Here is a 21,309-nt window from a genome sequence, read left to right on the forward strand (position 1 = left end):
TCAGATTACTGCAGAGAGCATGGGAATTACTAAAGGATTAAATAGGAGGCCCTTCTTCATGTGTCTTCTCCATGAGAGGTGTGGAGGTGGCAATGCGAAAAAAGGCCTTTTCTGCAGTGGCTTTCCATTTGTGGAATGCTCTCCCCAGGGAGGTTCAGCTGGCACCTTCATTATACAGCTCTTCAACCAGAAGATGATTAACATCTTATGCCCTTTTAAATGAGTTTGCAGGAGGGGGATTACTGGTTTGTTTTGTTCTTGTTATTATGTATTATATATTTTATCTTGTATTTTTATGCTGTGAACCGCCTTGAGATCTACAGATGAAGGGTGGTATGCAAATTTAATAAAAAAATAATTAAAAAATGTGAAGATTGATGCAAAGGAAAAGAAATACACGTATCCAATCAAATTATGAAGATCCGTATTCACTTGCTAGACCAGGTAACCTAGGCAAACCTTCATCTGTATCACTGGTGCAAATATCATGCATTTTGGAAAATCAAGACCCCAGTTGACGAAGGACAAATGCCAGAAAATACCAATATACCGGTAATTAAACAGAGCCAAGGAAGAGCTACAAAGCAAAGGAAGACTTTAAAGAAGGAAAAACCTTCTCCAAATTGATGAAACGGAAGAACACAACTCTAGCAAGGTAACTATAGTTTAAAGGGCACCAAGATGTCTGTTTAAGAACACTCAGTAGCAGCACTAACTCAGGACACAGAAAAGATTAGATGAAGGTCATAAAAGCAATCCTGAGAAACCTTAATTTAAAAATTCTATTTGTTTCATCACAGACACTACTGAAGAAAATTAACCACCTAAGCTACAACTTCGTCAATACAACAGAATCATACATTCATGTAGAGGGAATAAAGGGAAAGGAAAGGAAAATCAATTAAATAGTAAGAAAGCATAAGAATCAGGTGTCACTTAAAATCTGAAATGGCAAGGCAATTTAATTTTTAACAAAATGTTAGCCCCTATCAGACAATAGAAGGTAGCCAGCATAAAACTTTCAAAAAGGACCCAGGGAGCTATCAGTACACAGGACATCAACCAAACATTTGACAAGCATTATGGGTGGAAACCACCAAGGCTAGAATTGTTAAAAATAGATGTACATGCCATGCATAGAAGTGTCAGCACAGCTTCAGCAAAGTAAGTAACATGCCACCAAACTATCTGAATCCTCCAATGGTTTCAGCAAAATGAACTCCATATACTGGGGTTTTCAGAATATTTTTTTATGAAAAGTCCTTCCAACAAACGATTTCCAGTGCAATTTGGATGTAGCCAAAAGCATTTTAATCACAACCCTCAACATTTTACTCTAACATTGTTTTTTCTGCATGTTTTGGAGGCTTTGTACAGTTCCTTTGTTCACAATACATGCATAACTCCTCTAAGTTTGACTGAATTATTATTTGCATTTGGGGAATATGTGAGCCCCATTTGATACTGCTGACTCTGCTTGAGAAAACTAAAACAGAGGCCAAGAGCCAGACTCTTTTATGGGTGTAGTTTTCCAGCACCTTATCTTCCAATGACATATAGTTCACCCCTGAAAGCTGCTCCTGAAGGTTTTGCATCCTCCACAGCAAGATTTAACATGGTGATAGGAAAAACTGATATCCCCCATGCCAAGTGTAATAAAGTTCTTTCAACCAAAACAATGCAGAGCAAAGGTCATCACTCCTGCTTCTAATAGTAGTTTCTAGGTCATTGTGCTAGGCAATAAGTCAGCTCCTAGTAATCAAGATCTTCTGTAAGACAACTCAGTACATTTGTTTCTCTGAGATACATTTTGACCAAACTTCCCTTTGCAGTACAAGACTGATCTGTGGTACCAACCACTGAATAAGGTTGGTATTCTATGCAAGCTTTATTGCCAGCTCTTACATCAAAGGCTCTCTTATATACACTGCGCCTTGATATCATCTGATGTATTCATTCATGAAAAGCCTCTCACCAAAGAACCAGCAGCCATCTGATATATATATATATATATATATTTGCTTTCGTAGATTTTCACGGGTACAGGAATGCAGGTTTTGGTGTCCTCGGGTGTCTTCCCGTGTAAAAGTTGGGGTGTCTAGGCGACGTTTCGACGAGGTCTCACTCGTCATCTTCAGGCTGGTGCTTTCGGCTTCTTGTTACTGGAACAGAGCAGGATCTCAGTGTTTGAGTTCCTATAAATACTGTTGAGGAGGTGTGGTGTATAGCCTCCAATGTTCTGGGCAGAGAGGAGGTTCCCAGGCTAGTGTGCCTTTTCTTCTTTTGTTCCTTAATTACTTGAGGGATATCTTGAGTGATTTCTTGAGTGATTTCCTGAATCCCACTTAGGTGGGTCATTAGGTGTGGATTAGTTGCTAAAGCCTTCGTGTCTTGAACTCTTGAACTTTGTGAAGAGTTTTTCTGAGAAGATGGCTGTACTGCACTTGGTTGTGCTCTGGCTTGGCTTCGTGTATAGGGGCGAGCTGTGGTTTTGTGGCCTGTGCCAGCCAGATCTGTGTAGGGATTGCAGGGGGGTGCAGCATCCGGAGGTGCCACCCTGGTTTGGCTACTGGATGGTGTCTGTAATTTATCTGTGGAGAGGGTCTGGGTTTGGGTCTGGTGTGGTTGATTGGTGATGGCGTTCTGTGTGCCTCTGGATCTGGTGTCAGATTTTGTGGGGAGGGCTAATTTCCAGATGTCTGGCAAGCGGGATGTGTCGTCACGCTTGTTCATGTTGTGAGGGTGTTTCTCTATCTCGATGGCTTCCATGATTATTCTCTTGTGGTGATGTTCCATGTTAAAGAGCAATTTGGAATCTGCAAAATTAATTTCGTGTCCTGTTTCTTTCATGTGTTGGAAAAGAGAGGAAGTTTTTTCTTCTTTTTTGACGGCATTCTTGTGTTCTGCGATCCGTGCATTTATTCGTCTGTTTGTTTGTCCAATGTACGTGGCTGGGCAGACTTTGCAGGGTATTTCATAGACCCCTTGGTTTTCCAAGGTTTTCTGCCCAGCCACGTACATTGGACAAACAAACAGACGAATAAATGCACGGATCGCAGAACACAAGAATGCCGTCAAAAAAGAAGAAAAAACTTCCTCTCTTTTCCAACACATGAAAGAAACAGGACACGAAATTAATTTTGCAGATTCCAAATTGCTCTTTAACATGGAACATCACCACAAGAGAATAATCATGGAAGCCATCGAGATAGAGAAACACCCTCACAACATGAACAAGCGTGACGACACATCCCGCTTGCCAGACATCTGGAAATTAGCCCTCCCCACAAAATCTGACACCAGATCCAGAGGCACACAGAACGCCATCACCAATCAACCACACCAGACCCAAACCCAGACCCTCTCCACAGATAAATTACAGACACCATCCAGTAGCCAAACCAGGGTGGCACCTCCGGATGCTGCACCCCCCTGCAATCCCTACACAGATCTGGCTGGCACAGGCCACAAAACCACAGCTCGCCCCTATACACGAAGCCAAGCCAGAGCACAACCAAGTGCAGTACAGCCATCTTCTCAGAAAAACTCTTCACAAAGTTCAAGAGTTCAAGACACGAAGGCTTTAGCAACTAATCCACACCTAATGACCCACCTAAGTGGGATTCAGGAAATCACTCAAGAAATCACTCAAGATATCCCTCAAGTAATTAAGGAACAAAAGAAGAAAAGGCACACTAGCCTGGGAACCTCCTCTCTGCCCAGAACATTGGAGGCTATACACCACACCTCCTCAACAGTATTTATAGGAACTCAAACACTGAGATCCTGCTCTGTTCCAGTAACAAGAAGCCGAAAGCACCAGCCTGAAGATGACGAGTGAGACCTCGTCGAAACGTCGCCTAGACACCCCAACTTTTACACGGGAAGACACCCGAGGACACCAAAACCTGCATATATATATATATATATATATATATATATATGATTATCTGAGTCAGCCATATCTATATAAGATCTGTCTAACAATTAAAGGCACGTCCTAAGTTGGTTTGTTAACTGCTGTTACTTTCATCATTTGGACTGACTGGGTGTATGGAGTGCCTTAAATTAGCAGAATCTTGGCTGACTGAACATTTGTAAGGGTTGTCAGTAACTAGTGTTTGGATAACCCCAGAGTAACATGTAGCCCAGCCTTCTCCATGTAGTCCAGCAACATCTGGATGAACACAGGTTCACAGTGCCTGGCAAGTAAGGTGGGTTTATAAGAGTCCTACTGAATTAGCTAAAGTCAGTTTTTAGTTTCCTTTATTATTTGCAATGCTGAAACTACTTCAATGCTACACTACTTGCTACTGTAATAGGAAAGACTGTCAAGCTAATTATTGCCATTCAGAATATCTTTAGATCAGGACTTCCCAAACTTGGGTCTCCAGCTGCTTTTGGACTACAATTTCCATCATCCCTGACCACTGTTCCTGCTAGCTAGGGCTGATGGGAATTGTAGTCCAACAACAACTGGAGACCCAAATTTGGGAAACCCTGCTTTAGATGTATAGTCACTTAGCATGGCCATGAAAACAACTTCTGGTCTGACCCAATCCAGGTGGGAAATGTCAAGTTACAACTGCCTTTTCTAACCCTCCAAAAGTATTTCACTGCCTTAAAGAAGGGAAGGGGACCCTGTTAACTGCCAGATAGTTGGACTGTAACTCCCATCATTGTTGGTGCTGGGTGGAAATGACGTGAGTTATAGTTCAGCAACATCTGGAAGTCACCCAGTTCCCAATCCTTGCTTTAAACTGGTGATTAACACAGAGAGAATGTCAACTTAAAATTTAATTTCAGGATATGCACCAAAGTACACATAAGAAGTTCCAGTGAAACACACTTATTTCAAGAACACTATTTAAAGTTAATATTTTTTAAATTGATACAAAACATTTGATGAGATTTTGTGACTTTATTATTGTATCTATCCCATTTCATTTATTAACATCAACATTCCAATGAAATGTTTTTCAAGAGCCCTATTGATTGTCTACTATGTATAGATTCAGGCCATTGTATTACCATGTATGTACAAAACTCACAGGCCAGTGACATAAGAGAATGACTTATTCAACTGGATTTTGTGTGACAAAAGACAATTAGACAAACACATCACACATTTGACAAAGATATAAGATTGGCAAACACACCACAGGGCATTGTATCAATGCAGTGTCAATTTGCAGAACTACTAGTCTTTACTAACATCCACTTTCATAAGCAGCATATTGCACTATGGCTCCAGCTTTCAAGTTTAAGAAATCATAAGGCAATGATTCTGGGGATTGCAACATGTTCTGGTAGCATTTCAATCCCCCCAACACACTATTACCACACAAGTCAATATATCATTTGTCAGTTTACAACATTTAAAAGTGTTCATACCTTTGAGACCCCCACTAGATCCCACTATGCCTTTTCCCCAAAACTCTAAACTATGACACCGAACGGATATCATATTCCATATTTACATGTTTTTACTTATCATACATACACAGTGCACCCTCCCCAAGTAGGCTAAAAATGATTGAGAAAGTGAACAAGACACAAGAAGAAGTCTAAGGTCTAAAATCAGCTTATCCAACAGCCCCCTAGATACTTCAAATTCCATATTCATGCTGTCTGAAAATACTTTCTCTCCAAACATAATTTTCACTTGTCCTTTTTGCAGCCATCAACAGCTGCATACTAATAATGTGCTATGATCTACAAGTTGCTTCGATAATTTAAATCTTATCCAAATGTACCTGAGCATGCACTGAAACCTGGAAACCATTGTGAAAATAAAATTCATCCCTAGATGCATAGCTTTCCACATATGTCATTTATTTATTCCAACAGTATTTATATAAAGCATAATTTTTTAAAAACCCTCTAAGCGGTTTGCATAAAATGATTTCCTCTTATCAATGTTTTCTGGCAAGGAATTATTTTCAATGAGCTGTTAAATAATATCAAAAAATTATGTATGAATACATATCTAACACTGCAATTCATTAATAAAGCTTGCAACACACCTGCTTAGACACGTCTTCATCAGGATTTTAGGCTAATACGTGAGACATCATTTTTTCTTCCACACAGCCATTCCCTTTAATGAAAGGGAATAGGAAGTTAATTAATACATGATACTAATTTATTGCCATTTGTAAATACAGCTGCTTCATTTAGAAGAAACACTATTGTACCAATTTTACAAGAGCTATTCAGGCTTTTCATAAAGATTTTTGGCTTGCAAAATTTGTCCCAGTACAGCAGACAGTCACTTCTTCAAGGTTCTGTCAGTCTCCATATTAAATTATTGACAACATAAATATGGTCAGAATAACGATCCAAGAGTAAAACTAGATATGATCAAGACTCAGATGAGACGGTGTACATACAGTGAAATATTGAGATGTCACTGTAATATTAATATACAAAAGACAGCTACTAAAAAGAACATTTAACAAAATAAAGTGGCCTATATATCCAAAAACAAACTCCATTATCATTCAGGGCACAATGCCCTGCTGCAATAAACATCTAGATCTAATTAATAATTTCCAAGTAGTCCACAAACAGCAAAAAGGAGATGGTTGAACCGTCTACCATTTTATCAGCTTATATCTCAAGTACAAGATTATTAGAATGACAGAGAACAGTAGCTAGCCTTTTCGAAACAGCCCCCCACTGACATGATAGAAGCCATCAGCCATAATAAGAACATTATGACAGTCATCCAATAAACAGATACTAGTGGTTCAAATACAATATACCAGAATTTGCTCAAAGCTTCCTCTAGTCCAAAGGTCTATTTATAGTTACCCTGCCTCTGTTCAGTTTCCAAAGGCCCCTCCTCTTCCTAAAGCCAATAAAATGAAGTTTAATGGATGGATGTAATCCTGAGCTCTGTGCAGCAGAATTGGAAAGAAGCTCTGCAGCACCAGTCATCCAGATCGCTGCACCTAGCTCGAACAGGTGAAAAGGAACCACATAACCAGATCACCACCACTGGTTCTACCACGAGCCAAACGTGATTATCTTATACTGCTGTGTCGTCAGAGCATTAATTTAAATGACGCCCGCCCTTCCTTCTGTCAGCAATAGCCACAACCAATTGGCGGAAAGCCAGAAGCAAGTCCACTCCATTCAGAGCCCAGCCCAACTTACAACAAATGACATCCATGCAGGGTTTTTTTTTCCCCCATTCACATTTTGTGCCTTAAGTAAAACTATTTCAACTGCTGTGGCGTGAGAGGCACCCAATGCATTTCGAAGAGTTAAAATCCAAAAAATTGGGGGGGGGGGGTTTAGTAGGTGGGAGAAAGCTACGCTCTACAGTTTCGTAAGGACGAAGCCGATCACACCAAGAAAGCATGATCAAGCCAAGGAACCGACTGGCTCCCTTCCCCTTTCCCCCCCGTATAGCAACACCCTGGGCACTCAAGAAATGCTACCGTGGGGGGGGGGGGGGCGCCGGCACGTTGCCACCCGCAACCCCCCACCTCGCTGCATTAGTGGCGAATTGCAACACTTACCTACCTTCTCTCCCCCCCCCCCGCAGCCTCCCTTCCCCCGCGGCCAATCCACGCGCTCGCCCTGCCCCCCGCCCTCCTGAGCTCCAAATCCAGCGAGGTGACAGCACCGCCGTGGCAATCGCAGCCCACCCACCACCCCTTTTTTTTCTCCCTTTCCACCTTCAGTTTCAATGCGGATCGCAGCCACCGGTTTCCCCACCACAACCACCACCAACCAAAAAAATGAATTAATAACAAACAGCCCAACAAAATACGTGCCTTTCACCTGGTGGAAGAAGCCAAGGTTTTTGGGGAAGGGAAAGAAGAGCGCGCGGGAGCGACTCTTGGGTGGGTGGGATTTGTCCCCACGCCGCCCCGAGGATTTGCTGGAGGAGGCGGGGTGAGCGGGAGAGGGAGGGCGGACAGGATAATCCCGCAGAGGGCGGGGAGATAATCCCGGGCGGGAGGGAAAAGATTATCTCCCCTCCCTCCCCCGGCAAGTATTTTCTCCTCCTCCACCACCGGGGATAATCCAGGGGAGCGCTAAGAGAGGAAGGGGCCATACGAGGCCCGACAAAAAGGGCGGGGGGGGCAGAAGAGAGGCGCCAGGAGCCCCTATGGCACAACGGGGAGGAAGGGGGAAGGGTCTTCTCTCTACCTGAGGGAGCCCCTCTCTGCCCCAGGCAGGCGAGGCGAGGAGGCCGCCCCATGGCTCCCTTCGCGCTGAGAGGAGAGTCACGGGGCAGCTGCCGCCTCCTCGTCGTCCCACACGAGCCTCTCTTTCCTCAACGCGAATAGTAGAGAAACTCCCGGCTCCACACACAAACACCCACACACACCCGGGGGGGAGAGCAACAGGACCGCCGCGCCGCCCCTCCGCGTGGAGAGGCGCAGGCGCCCCCGCCCGGCCCCCGGCACAGCTCGCGCCGGACTGTTGAGGAGGCAGTTGCTGCTGGGGCAGTTACCGGCGAGGCGGCCGTTGGTTGGTTGGTTCGTTGGTTGGAACGTTGGTCGGTCGGCTGCCTTGGCCTCGTCTCGCTCGCGCCGCGCGCGCGCACACCCTCCGCCTGCTCCTCCTCAGTGGGCGCCGCTCTGCCTCAGCCCCATCTAACGCTCTGGAAGACTCCAGCCAGGAGCCCGCGAAACCGCCACCGCCACTACCGCCGGCAGCAGCAGGGCGCACGCGCGCGCGTAGAGCGCTCCCTGCCTCTTGAGAGAGGCACCGTATCTGTAGCGTGTGTGGCTCTGTGAGAGCGCGAGCGAGCGCGCGCACTCCCACAATACACGCACAGAGGAGAAAGCGGGAAGCCGCCGCGCTCTTCCTCCCCCCCCCCCCCCGCGCGCGTCCCGATGGAGACGCGCGCGCGAAAGTTTTCCCTCCCGTTTGCCTTGCCAATTGATTTTGCTGGAAGCGAGCGAGCTAGCGCGCGGGAAGGACGGGGAAACCCCACCCCTTTTCTTCGAAGGCTCCTCCCCCTTTTAACCCCTTAAAAGAATTTTAACAACTCGTCTTGGTGTTGGTTGGATCCAGCCTCGCTTCGCTTGGGAGTAAAGGGTTGCCTGATTGAAGAAGTAAAGCGCTGCAGGTTTTAATATCTAAGTAAACGTCGCAAGAATTTCACTGTAAATATGCCTTCTTATCAGAGGCTCCCCCCCCCCCCCACTGCAGGGCGCGATGTGGGGGAAAGGTAGCTCGGGTTTATGTAGGCTGCGGGCACACCGTGCATTTAAAGCGCATGGCTTCTCCCAAGGAATGCTGGGGATCGTAGTTTGTGCCCCCCCTTCACAGAACTACAATTCCCAACACCTTTAAACTACAGTTCCCAGGATTCTAAAGGGAGAGACTGTGCTTTAAATGCGTGGTGCATATGCAGCCTAACCTCCCTCACAGAGTTGCTGTGAGAATAAAAGGAGGAAGAGGGAACCACCTTGAACCTGTTGTTAGGACATAAATGGTGTAATACTAAAAATAAAATGAAAAATTAAAATGATTGTTTCTTCTTTTTATCTGAGCTAAGTGAGAATGTGCTCCGGTTGTTCACGCAGTACTTTTTTTTACTCCCAAGACCAAACGTATACTCTTGACAATAAGCGCTATTGATTTCCATACAGTTGACCTTCAAATGGATTATCACTTGTTCATAGTTTGTGTGGATGATCTTGCAATACAGCCTGTTTGTTTAATAATAATAATTAATAATAGCAATATTAGCATTAATAGCCATGATAATAACAATGTGTTATAATGTTACTGTATAACAAACAAAATCCAAATGGAAAACCCTAGGCTACATGAATTATGAATAACAAATATGAGGCTTTGTTTCCCACGTTTAAAGATCCAGGAGGATTTTCATAATCTATGGAAATAGTATTAAAAGCAGGGAAAGAGGCCGTTCTTAAAATCAGGAAACAACCATGAGGTAGCAGAGTCCTTTTTCTGTTTTAGTACAGTATAGCTATACTTCCTGTTCCTATATCATTGTATACTACAGACTGGCTTCAACATGTTTTCTGACTGAACAGTCACAAATGCATTGTTCTCCCCCTTTTTTCTTGTTCAGTGAGGTCCACGCCCCAGGCCTGTGTGCCAATCTCAGACTGACACTTCTACTAAAATGGCAGACAGGTGTGCTTAGTTATTGATCTGCAGTCCTTTGGGGGCCCAATATGTGTGTTTTAGTGCATATCTTAACCTGATAACCTCAACAGAAATCTTGAGGGAAACAAAGTTAAGGGCTTAGAGGGAAATTTGATGAAAAGCTCTTGTGCTGTGAGCCTCTGTGCATTTCTGTGTACTGAAGAAAGGATTTGGCAGCCTAGTACAACTGATTTCAATGTGGCTTTTTCCTGAGTGTGTGCAGGACTGTGGCATAAGGCTCATGCAAGAAACAGAATTTATTTATTTACAAAATGCATGTAACCATCTCATCAATAAATATCCCCATAGCAACTTATGAGCAAGGCAATGTTAAAAATACAATACACGGTAATTCCCAAACAACAATAAAAGACAAAAACAAAATGTTCCTTGTAACAGATACAGTTTGCAACCCAGATTTAAAGCAGATGAGAGGGTGGCTGCTGTACACTATCCAAAACAATTAGCTCTGTTGGTGTGCATAGGACCAGAGACATGGAGGGCAAGGGAGCTGCTGCAGTGACCTGTAACACTGTTGCCATGTTTGCCATTCTGTCAGAGAACAAGCAACAGTACACTTGTAGCAAGTGCAAGATGGTTGTCTTGCTGGAAGAGAAGGTGTAGCAACTTGAGACCCGCCTAGCCACACCTCAAGCAACAGTATAAGCAGATAAATAGGTACTGCTGCGGCGGGAAAGTAAACAGTGTTTCTGTGCGCTCTGGTTTCCATCACGGTGTCCCATTGCTCCAGAAGCGGTTTAGTCATGCTGGCCACATGACCCGGAAAGCTGTCTGTGGACAAACGCTGGCTCCCTCGGCCTGAAAGCGAGATGAGCACCACAACCCCATAGTCACCTTTGACTGGACTCAACTGTCCAGGGGTCCTTTACCTTTTACCTTTTTTTACCTGGTTTAGTGCTGTGCCTTCCTGACACAGAGATTTGGAGTCTTAATCCTACCCAGTGGGCACAAGTTAGTTAGGATGACACTGATCTTTGCTGAAATTAACAAAACCGATCTTCCCTATTTTTGCCTTTGGGAATGGCCATACTGAGAGTCATTTCTATTATATACAGTGGTACCTTGGGTTAAGTACTTAATTCGTTCCGGAGGTCCGTTCTTAACCTGAAACTGTTCTTAACCTGAAGTACCACTTTAGCTAATGGGGCCTCCTGCCGCTGCCACGCCACTGGAGCACGATTTCTGTTCTCATCCTGAAGCAAAGTTCTTAACCCGAGGTATTATTTCTGGGTTAGCAGAGTCTGTAACCTGAAGCGTATGTAAACCGAGGTACCACTGTAATATTTTAGCAAAATGTTTTGAGATACCAAAATGCCCAATGAAGTTTTTAGAAAGAACTGAGAATCAAGGACTTTTGTTGTTGTTGTTGTTGTTGTTGTTGTTGTTGTTGTGCACTCACTGTGTTATTCATTATATTTGCCTTAATAGGACTACTCTGCAACAATTAGATTATGGACTGCAGCCAAGTGCACTCATTTGCCTTTTACTCTCTCGCATTTCTCTGCAAAATTTGGCGGCATTTGAGAATAACCAAGCACAAGTGTGTGCCCTACCGCATCGTTTATGCTGACACTAACAGCAGTATCAACACACTGTACTAGAGAAAAGGCAGAGCCAGTGACCAACAGTAATGGTACCAAGGAAAGTATCCAAGCAGAAGAAAGGAGCTAATCATCCAAACAAATGGCCACAGCGTAGCATTCATGGCTCGGGAACGAGTTTGATCCATCAAAAGAAAATCTAAACTGTCAAGTGAGCAAAAATAAAACCAGATGATGTTTCATGTTTCTATTTCCATGCCAAAACGCCACTGTTGTTGGCTCTTGTGATGGCATTTAAGAATGCACAGAGACATGGTAATGAACTTTATTGAGAGAACGAGATCACAGTGAACATATGGGGCTAAATGCACCCAAATGCAAGCAGTTTGAACAACTCCCATTAATTTTGATAGCTGGGTTAATAAAAAACACACCTGCGTGTTCTCCCACCAAAATCTATGAGACTATGGCTGTAGTCCTAACCTTGTTTACCGGGAAGTAAGCCCCCTTAGGACTTATTTCGGAGCCAAAGAGGTGAGGATTGTGCTGTTAAATGAGCTGAACTTGAATGCATCCTTACTTAGCCTTCATATTGCAGTCAAAGAGGATGATACATATTGACAGACTGGAACTCAGAAAGTGTGGCAGGGGGAGAATAATGAGGTGCAGGAACACAGCCATTCGGGATTAAAGTTCACTTGCAAACAAAATTTATTACATATTGATTTTAATTTGCTAGGCAGCAGTAGCCCTTTCCACCTGACAACAAACAAGCTGAATTTCACATACCTGGAGTCTCAAAAGGTACAGATTTACATTTGACCTACCAGAAGAAATTGAAACAGTAACCAACCCCTAACAACCCTTTTGTAGATTCGAAAACCAGGAATATAAAGCCTTGCTGCACGTGAGCGAGGCCTGTATCAAGGGACTGAAATATTAGATGCCTATGTGGCAATTGCTCGAATTACAGTAGCAACTGTGGCTCCGTGATCTGTGCTCTGATATTGTGACTGTACTAAATCCACTGGAAGGCTCTGCCGGCCCAAGACATCAGGGGAAATGAGCAGCATGGGATGCAGACAAGGAAAAATAATGATTTTCTAGTAAAACAAGCAACATTCTTTTAACCATATTTTTGTAAAAAGAAATCAAGTGTGAGTTGCTTTTTTAAAGAAACATCAAACAACTTTTCAAACATCAATTATTTAGGGGCTTGAATCGCCCATTGACCATTAGGTCGAGTCGTGGCCAACTCTGGGGTTGCGGCGCTCATCTCGCTTTACTGGCCGAGGGAGCCGGCGTACAGCTTCCGGGTCATGTGGCCAGCATGACTAAGCCGCTTCTGGCGAACCAGAGCAGCACATGGAAACGCCGTTTACCTTCCCACCAGAGCGGTACCTATTTATCTACTTGCACTTTGACGTGCTTTCGAACTGCTAGGCTGGCAGGAGCAGGGACCAAACAATGGGAGCTCACCCCGTCACAGGGATTCGAACCGCTGACCTTCTGATCGGCAAGCCCTAGGCTCTGTGGTTTAGACCACAGCACCACCCACATCCCTGCCAAAAATGTTATGCAATATATACATTTTCTAAACACCTGGTGACCATTTTAGGTGCACCCAATTCATGCGCAATTGCCAATGCATGGGCCCTTTTGGACCTGGAAGAAGGCAGCACAAGGTTGGAGTGGGGCGTAACAGGGTGGGGGGCACTTATATTCACTTTGCCGACACGTGGAGGCCAGGAATGACACCCCCACGCGAAATTTTCACTGCCTGTAAGTACATAGCAAACACTCCCATTAAAGCAGTGGTGGGCAACCTCTAGGCCACAAACCAAATTGAGCCCATCAGACATTCCTCTACCAACCATGCTCACCTATCCCTACACTTGATGTTATATGAGTGGGGCAGGTAAAGACACTGAGGCAAAGAACCCATTGGGAGTCTTAAGGGAGTCCTTGGCAAGCAGGCCGCAACCACACTCGGAAAGCCATTTACCTTTCTGGTGGCTTCTCCTCAAAACGGATATTGTAGAGCTGGAAAAGGTGCTGAATAGAGCAACCAAAATGTTCAAGCTCCTCTCTGAGAAAAGGTTACAACACTGGAGCTTTTTAGCTTTGAAAAAGAGTCAACGGAGAACCCGAAAACTGTCTATAAGGCTATGCATGGTGTGGGGAAAGGGGATAGAGAGAAGCTTTCCCCCCTCCCTCATAGCGCAGAACACAGGGAAGATTTGGGACAGAAAAAAGAACATGCTTTTCACACAGTGCATGGTTAAGCCACAGAATTTGCTCTCACTAGATATTGTGATGCTTGCCAACTTGGATGGCTTTAAAAGGGTAATTAAGCATATTCATGGAGGATTAAGCTATCAAGGACCACTAGTCATAATGGCTGAACATACCCAAATACTATCCCCACAAGTGGCGATAGTGCTATTGTGCTCGCGTCCTGCTTACAGGCTTAATAATAATTTTATTATTTATATACTGCCCATCTGACTGGGTTGCCCCAGCCACCCTGGGCAGCTTCCAGCAAAATCTAAAAACACAATAAAACATCAAATATTATAAACTTCCATGTACAGGGCTGCCTTCAGATGCCTTCTCAAAGTCCGACAGTTATTTATCTGTTTAACATCGGATGGGAGGGCACAGGTGCCACTATTGAGAAGGCTCTCTGCCTGGTTCCCTGTAACTTTTTCTTCTTGCAGTGAATTTCCCATAAGCATTTGGTTGGCCACTGTGAGAACAGGATGCTGGGCCAGATGTTATGATCTAACAGGATTCTTCCTATGTTCTTACGCACCAGGCATATCAACAGGATTAAGCTAACCATAACAAACATCATAAAACACATCTATTTCTCATCTTCCTTTGTATCTCAAGACAGTATACATAAAGTTCCAAGGCAGTCACCCATCTAGGTACTGACTGGAACAAGACCTGCTTGGTTTCATCAAGGCTGCTCTATCACGGGCCTTCAGAACATGTTCTGGGGCCATGGGAATATGCCACTGCAAAAAAGAAAAAAAAGAAATTCAGACAAGTCTGATAAAGAAATTGGGGGCTGGGATAAGATGCAATACTTCACAATACAAGCCTGCCCAGTTGACTCAGAAGTAAAACTATTGAGTCCGATAGAACTTACAGCCAGGTAAGTCTGTATAGCGTTGCAGCCTTGATCTCTTTAATAACACCCCCATGTTTTCCCCTTCAAGAACAGTTTACATGGAAGCCAATAATTTCATAAAGGCCAGTTCAGAAAATACACACAAGGGTCCCTTGCTAGGATCTAAATCTGAATGAAATTGTGTAAGTGTTATGAGCCAACAGGAGTGTCTCTGAACAGTAATCCTGTGCATATACCAGAGAAAGCTTTCACAAACCCTGCTATTCATGGTTTTATAACTGTGTGGTGAGCTAAACGCCTTTCGCTCATTGGGTGTGAGTCAGATATTGCCACACACAACCTAAAATGGTATTTTATCCATTGAACACCCTGCACCAAGGCCATCTGCAGACATGAGGGGCCTTTACAAAATAAAAAATACAAAAAAAAATATCCTATGATAGACATTTTTGTAGGCATCCTGTCAAGTATTCATGCTTCACATGTCTCAAACTTACATCACAGAAATCAGATTTTTCTTTCACACTTGGGCATTAAGATCCTAGTAGTTTGGTTTGATTTGGTTATTTTGCATTTCCCCTCCCGTACAAAGCCCAGGGAATTACCGGTAAGCTTTGCCATCTATAGAAAACTTTCATTTCTGTGTCAGGAAGAGTCGTACTGAGACTGATGGGAATTGTAGCCTAAATCATCCGGGGAGCACCACTTTCATAGGAAAATTTCACAGCAACATAGCGGGAATTTCCCCCAATAGACACTTTCCCCATGCAGTTTGGCTAATATACACATTTTTTGGCAAGCAATTTCCCCATGCAATATTTTTTAAAAAACAATATTTTCCTGAATGCATTCATTTTTATGCACGCTTTGCATCACAAAATTTGGAGAAGTGCAAATTTCGATGGCCAGCTGTGTTTCAGTTCTCACATTGGAGTGAGAATGAGGCTGTTGTCTCTCTTTAAAGTGCTAACAAAACTGACTTTCTCCCCCATCCTTAAACGTAGCACGTCAGCGACATGCAGCAGCAGCTTGAGAAAAGTCCAGCTTTTGGTGCCTGCATGGGGTAGTTGAAAGAGGGAGGGGGCTGTTGAGCGCTCGCCATACATGGCTGAAAGGCTGCGCATGAAGCATCACACAAGGTTGGACCTCATTAGTGGCAGCATTTCCTCCTCCTTGCCAGCTCTCCAGCAGCCCAAGGGTGGCATCCAGCAGTGGCCACAGAGAGGGCATGGAGAGGCCATGGGGAGCTCCCTCACAGCCACCACTGCTGGTGCAGCTTAGGACAAGCACCAGGTCCTCCTCCTCCCCGAACTCAGTGCTGCTGGCACTGACGGGGCGGAGGGGGCGGGACATTCTGGGATCAAATCAGAAGCCAGGATACTTTCTTGATTCAAGGACTGTCCCTGGAAAATAGGGACACTTGGAGGGCATACAAATAAATCTGCTCTTTGTTTTTAGATGCAAGGTTGATTGGAGGGAGTGTACTTGCAGGACTGGCCCTTAGCCAAATGGTACAGCACATGATGAACAAGCCTTCTGCTCTCTCTTTTTATTTCCTGAATTTGACGCACAATTTATTCCTGTCACCATTGTTGTTGTTGTTTAGTCGTTCAGTCGTGTCTGACTCTTCATGACCCCTTGGACCAGAGCACAGCAGGCACTCCTGTCTTCCACTGCCTCCCACAGTTTGGTCAAACTCATGCTGGTAGCTTCGAGAACACTCGTCCAACCATCTCGTCCCCTTCTCCTTGTGCCCTCCATCTTTCCAAACATCAGGGTCTTTTCCAGGGAGTCTTCTCTTCTCATGAGGTGGCCAAAGTATTGGAGCCTCAGCTTCAGGATCTGTCCTTCCAGTGAGCACTCAGGGCTGATTTCCTTAAGAATGGATAGGTTTGATCTTCTTGCAGTCCATGGGATTCTCAAGAGTCTCCTCCAGCACCATAATTCAAAAACATCAATTCTCCGGCGATCTGCCTTCTTGATGGTCCAGCTCTCACTTTCATACATCACCATATAAGATGATAAATGTCCGTGCGTGGATCTGATCACAGTTGTTCACATGCACACTCTTCGTTGAACTGTGAATTTTCTCATGAATAAAGGGGGGAGGGAACCCTACTGTTAACACAACACAAGTGTCGCCAGTTTTACAAAGGAAGATGAACTGTTGGTGCTATTTGTTTCAGCAGTTGAATAGGTAGGTGAGGAGTTTGTTTGTGGTCAGCACACCACTAAGACTGGTGTTTCTTCAAGACCTGCACAGCATGCTTTCACCTCCCTGCAATCCCAATCCTGCACACTTTGGACTTAGGCCATGCCAAAGATAATAAGATCATAGTGTTTGGAGGGATTTCAAAGGCTATTTCATCCAACTCCCTGATCATGCAGGAAGTCCATTAGTAATTCTCCCCAACCTAGTGACAACCTAGCTGCTGCCTGAAACCTCCTAAAGAATGAGATTCCACCACCTGGCAGGGCAGTCTGCTACACTTCAGGATAGGAGATAAATCCAGATTGGATCACTAATTTGACTTTCCAAAAAATTACACAAATTGAAACATGGCCATCCTTCAAAATTTGCAATTTTATGAATTTTGCAGTGATGTTCTCCAGCCAAGTAATGTGTGCAAAAATGCAGAAGCTAGAGTAGTGGGGCATGAAAAACACAAATATTAGTGGAAGTAATGTTCAGAGATGCATTATTCAAGGGCCAATTGCAGAAATATGTATATTAGGCAAAAATGCATGCAAAATTCATATTAAAATGCTGTTGAAATATCACGGGGACTTTTAAAAAATGATAACCGATGCAGATGTGGAAAATCAAACTTATGACTGGAAAAATGAGAAAACAAAATTGGTATATTTCCTCATCTCTAGTTCCACTGCCAAATAGCTTGCCCCATATCAGGAAGTTCATTCCAATGTTTAGCTGTTGGTTCATGTCCCACCCTCTGTCGTGGTAGAAAACAAATTTGCTCCATCTTCTTTGTGTTGGTCCTTAAAACATTTGGCAATCATAAAGGTAAAGGTAAAGGTACCCCTGCCCATACGGGCCAGTCTTGCCAGACTCTAGGGTTGTGCGCTCATCTCACTCTATAGGCCGGGAGCCAGCACTGTCCGCAGACACTTCCGGGTCACGTGGCCAGCGTGACAAGCTGCATCTGGCGAGCCAGAGCAGCACACGGAAACGCCGTTTACCTTCCCACTGGTAAGTGGTCCCTATTTATCTACTTGCACCCGGAGGTGCTTTCGAACTGCTAGCTGGCAGGCGCTGGGACCGAACGACGGGAGTGCACCCCGCTGCGGGGATTCGAACTGCCGGCCATGCGATCGGCAAGTCCTAGGCGCTGAGGTTTTACCCACAGCGCCACCCGCGTCCCTTGGCAATCATATCCACTCTTAATTACCTCTTCTCCAGGCTAAACATACCCAGCTCCTTCAACCTGCCTTCACATGAATGACTCTCAAGGACAGTGCTGCTTTTTTTTAATGTGCCGGTACTACACACACAGACATAGAGGTTTTACCTAATTTTATGCAGTTTAACTTTAACCATTTCAAACATTAAAATGAAAGGTTCCTTTGAACCTTTGGACCTCCCTCCCTCTCTCCATGGGTTCCATATTTAAAATAAAGTTTTCTGCATCTTTTACCATTATCCATCTGTTATATATCCATAGCTACAGTGGTACCTCGGGTTACAGACGCTTCAGGTTACAGACTCCACTAACCCAGAAATAGTACCTCGGGTTAAGAACTTTGCTTCAGGATGAGAACAGAAATCGTGCTCCGGCAGCGCGGCGGCAGCAGGAGGCCCCATTAGCTAAAGTGGTGCTTCAGGTTAAGAACAGTTTCAGGTTAAGAACGGACCTCTGGAACGAATTAAGTACTTAACCTGAGGTACCACTGTACTATAGTTAGTTCCCCATTACAAGTGACATTACATCCCTGCCAGTGATTTTAACTGTTTACAGTGGTCTTTTAAATAAATTAAATACTTACTCCAGTTTTAAGTATACTTGATCTTCTGGGTTTCTGATCTTCCCCGTCAGTTTTGCCATCATTGCATAGTCCATCAGTTTTGTCTGCCGCTCTTCTCTTGTTGGTACTTCTCCTTCCCTCCATCTCTGGGCTAGAAGCATTCTCGCTGCTTTCGTTGCACACATAAAAAGTATTTTATCTTCTTTTGGTATCTTTTCACCTATTATACCTAACAGAAAAGCTTCTCAGTACTGTATACTCTTAAGTACCCCCAGAAATAAAGCACTGCCAGGGCCCATATGACTAACTTCCCACACAGAGAGCATTTCCATTTGGATTTTCCGTGCAGGTCATCATGTGTGTTGTAGGATGAATACTGTAGACTGCAAAGCGCATTTGAAGGACGGGTCTCCCCACCAAGAATCCTGGGAGCTGCCATTTGTTAAGAGCGCTTGGAATTGTAGCCCTGCCAGGAATAAACAGCAGACCCCAGGATTCTTTGGGAAGAAGTTTCATGCCTAAAATGCACTATAAATGGATGGTGTGTGGACAGCCTTATCAGTCCCAGGGCAACTGGCAGAGAGGGGGAAGCAAACACCCTCCAGCAACAGCTTCGTTGCTGCCAAATGTTCTTCCTGGGAAGCCGTGTGCAACCTGCCAAGAGGCCCTTGATCTTCTTGCCTGGTCCAAAACGTGCTCAGTTCTGCGTGCCAGGCTCTGTTAGAAACACTGAGGATGCTTTCAAATGATTAGAGCAAAACGACATGATTCCTTTTTGAATGTTCATTTCTCGTCCTCCCTCTTTTTTTTTCTTTTTGGCCTGTCACATAATTTCTTTCCTTACCTTTTTTCCATTTCCCTAATCATGGACACACACACACACACACACAGCAATTTTTTAAAAACAAAAATGTTAAAATGCATTTTACCAACAACCGAGGCACTTTGAAACCTTTGGGTGAAACATAAAAGGCAACTTGTGAGAGGTGTTTAAAGCTTAAGGGGCTGGTTTCTTTATGGAAAATAAAAAAGCAGGAAAGTTGCCAACTAGAGTCAAGGTAGGGGAATATTGTCTGAAAGCCACAGTTGACCTCCTACCTTCAAAAGGTAGGATGAAAGTCTTTTTTTATATATAAAGAGAAAGAAAGAGAGACTGCCGGTGGCTTTTTAGCTGTGTGCCATTCATCTGTGGCTGTGTCAAGCAGGATTTTTATTCTTGCTGGAGACGAGCTACTGTAAATCTAACAAATTAAACACTTCTTTAATTGAATGGTTTTTCGCAAGGAATTGAAAGTGAACAGCAGTGCCTTGTTATAAGCGACCCAAAAGCTAAGCCAGATCATGCGAATAATGACTCACAACATGGAAGGAGTTCATTGTGTGTATCATGGTAGACAAGAGTCTCTGAATCAGGAGAAATATATATGCATGAGAAGCTCAAATGGATCAGACAGAATTCCTAATTGGGCCAGCATCCTGTTTCTCACAGCGGACTTATGGGGAGCCCACAGGCAGGACCTAAGCACAACAGCACTCACAGTTCCCAGAAATTGGTATTCAGAGGCAAATTGCCTCCAACACTGGCAGTGCACAACCATCAGGGGTGGTAACCTCATCCTACATGAATTTCCCTTTGGAGCCTTTGAGTTGGATGCCATCACTACATCCCAAGGAAGCAGGTTGACCAGATCCTCCAACTGTTCCTATTTTCCAGGGACAGTCTTGGATATACAGGAGCCGCCCTGGTTTCTGATTTCAAAGAACTGCCAAGTTGGAAGGGACCTTAAGGATCGTCTTTCTAGTCCAACCCCCTGCGATGCAAGAATCTCAGCTAAAACAAACATGGCCGATGGCCATCCAACCTCTGCTTAAAAACCTCCAAGGAAGGAGAGTCCACAACCTCCTGAGGGAGACTGCTCCCAGGATTTGATCCTGGAATGTCCCACTTTTCCTTAGGATGTCCCTATTTTCACCAGAGAAATGTTGGAGGGTATGGAGTTGCGTGACCCAATAGCCAAGGAGATAAGTAACCATAGAACCTTTAGAAGACACCTGAAGGCTGCCCTTAGGGGGAAGTTTTTAAAAAATGTTTAATGTTTTATTCTCATTTTACATATGCTGGAAGCTGCCCCGAGTGACTGGGGCAGCCCAGTCAGATGGGCAGGGTATAAATAATAAAATTGTTGTCGTTGGTATGGAATGGGACATTCCTATTTTCATCGGAGAAATGTTGGAGGGTATGAGGTTCCACAGTTAGCTGAGCACCGGGTGAGGATTTAATTTGGTCCTTAAACTTGCAACATTCAGTTTCATTGGATGGCCCGAAATTCTAGATTTGTAAAAGAGGGAGAAGAACTACGGCCTCGGCCCAGTATACCTGAATTAGCGTTTCCACCCCCATCGTTCTGCCCAGACACTGAGGTCCAGCTCTGAGGGCCTTCTGGCGGTTCCCTCACTGCAAGAAGTGAGGTTACA

General features: G+C 44.3%; 1 protein-coding gene and 1 long non-coding RNA gene across 18 annotated transcripts in view; one reads left to right on the forward strand and one right to left on the reverse strand.

Moving 5' to 3' along the window:
* The window catches only part of PALS2 (protein associated with LIN7 2, MAGUK p55 family member), a 39,742-nt gene extending 30,924 nt beyond the window's left edge, over positions 1-8,818 (reverse strand). For 3 of the 15 annotated variants that reach the window (XM_083405019.1, XM_083405012.1, XM_083405011.1), the window contains exons 1-2: positions 8,474-8,611; positions 6,027-6,100 (exon numbers count right to left, since the gene is read on the reverse strand). The gene's annotated coding sequence lies outside the window, so the exon portion shown is untranslated. Of the gene's footprint in view, positions 1-6,026; positions 6,101-7,787; positions 8,437-8,473 lie in introns of those variants that run through there. The other 12 variants (XM_083405014.1, XM_083405021.1, XM_083405020.1 and 9 more) reach the window with 9 other exon arrangements.
* A 170-nt stretch (positions 8,819-8,988) lies between these two features.
* Positions 8,989-11,951, forward strand: LOC310660499. Of its 3 annotated transcripts, none has more exons than XR_014503439.1 (3): positions 8,989-9,094; positions 9,854-9,931; positions 11,599-11,951. It is a non-coding gene; the product is annotated as an uncharacterized lncRNA (long non-coding RNA). The 3 variants fall into 3 exon arrangements; XR_014503441.1 differs by having other exon boundaries at positions 8,994-9,108; XR_014503440.1 differs by lacking the exon at positions 9,854-9,931 and having other exon boundaries at positions 8,994-9,131.
* Positions 11,952-21,309: the final 9,358 nt, after the last annotated feature.

This window comes from Podarcis tiliguerta (genome assembly GCF_965153285.1).
Source record: "Podarcis tiliguerta genome assembly, chromosome: 12".
NCBI lineage: Eukaryota > Metazoa > Chordata > Lepidosauria > Squamata > Lacertidae > Podarcis > Podarcis tiliguerta.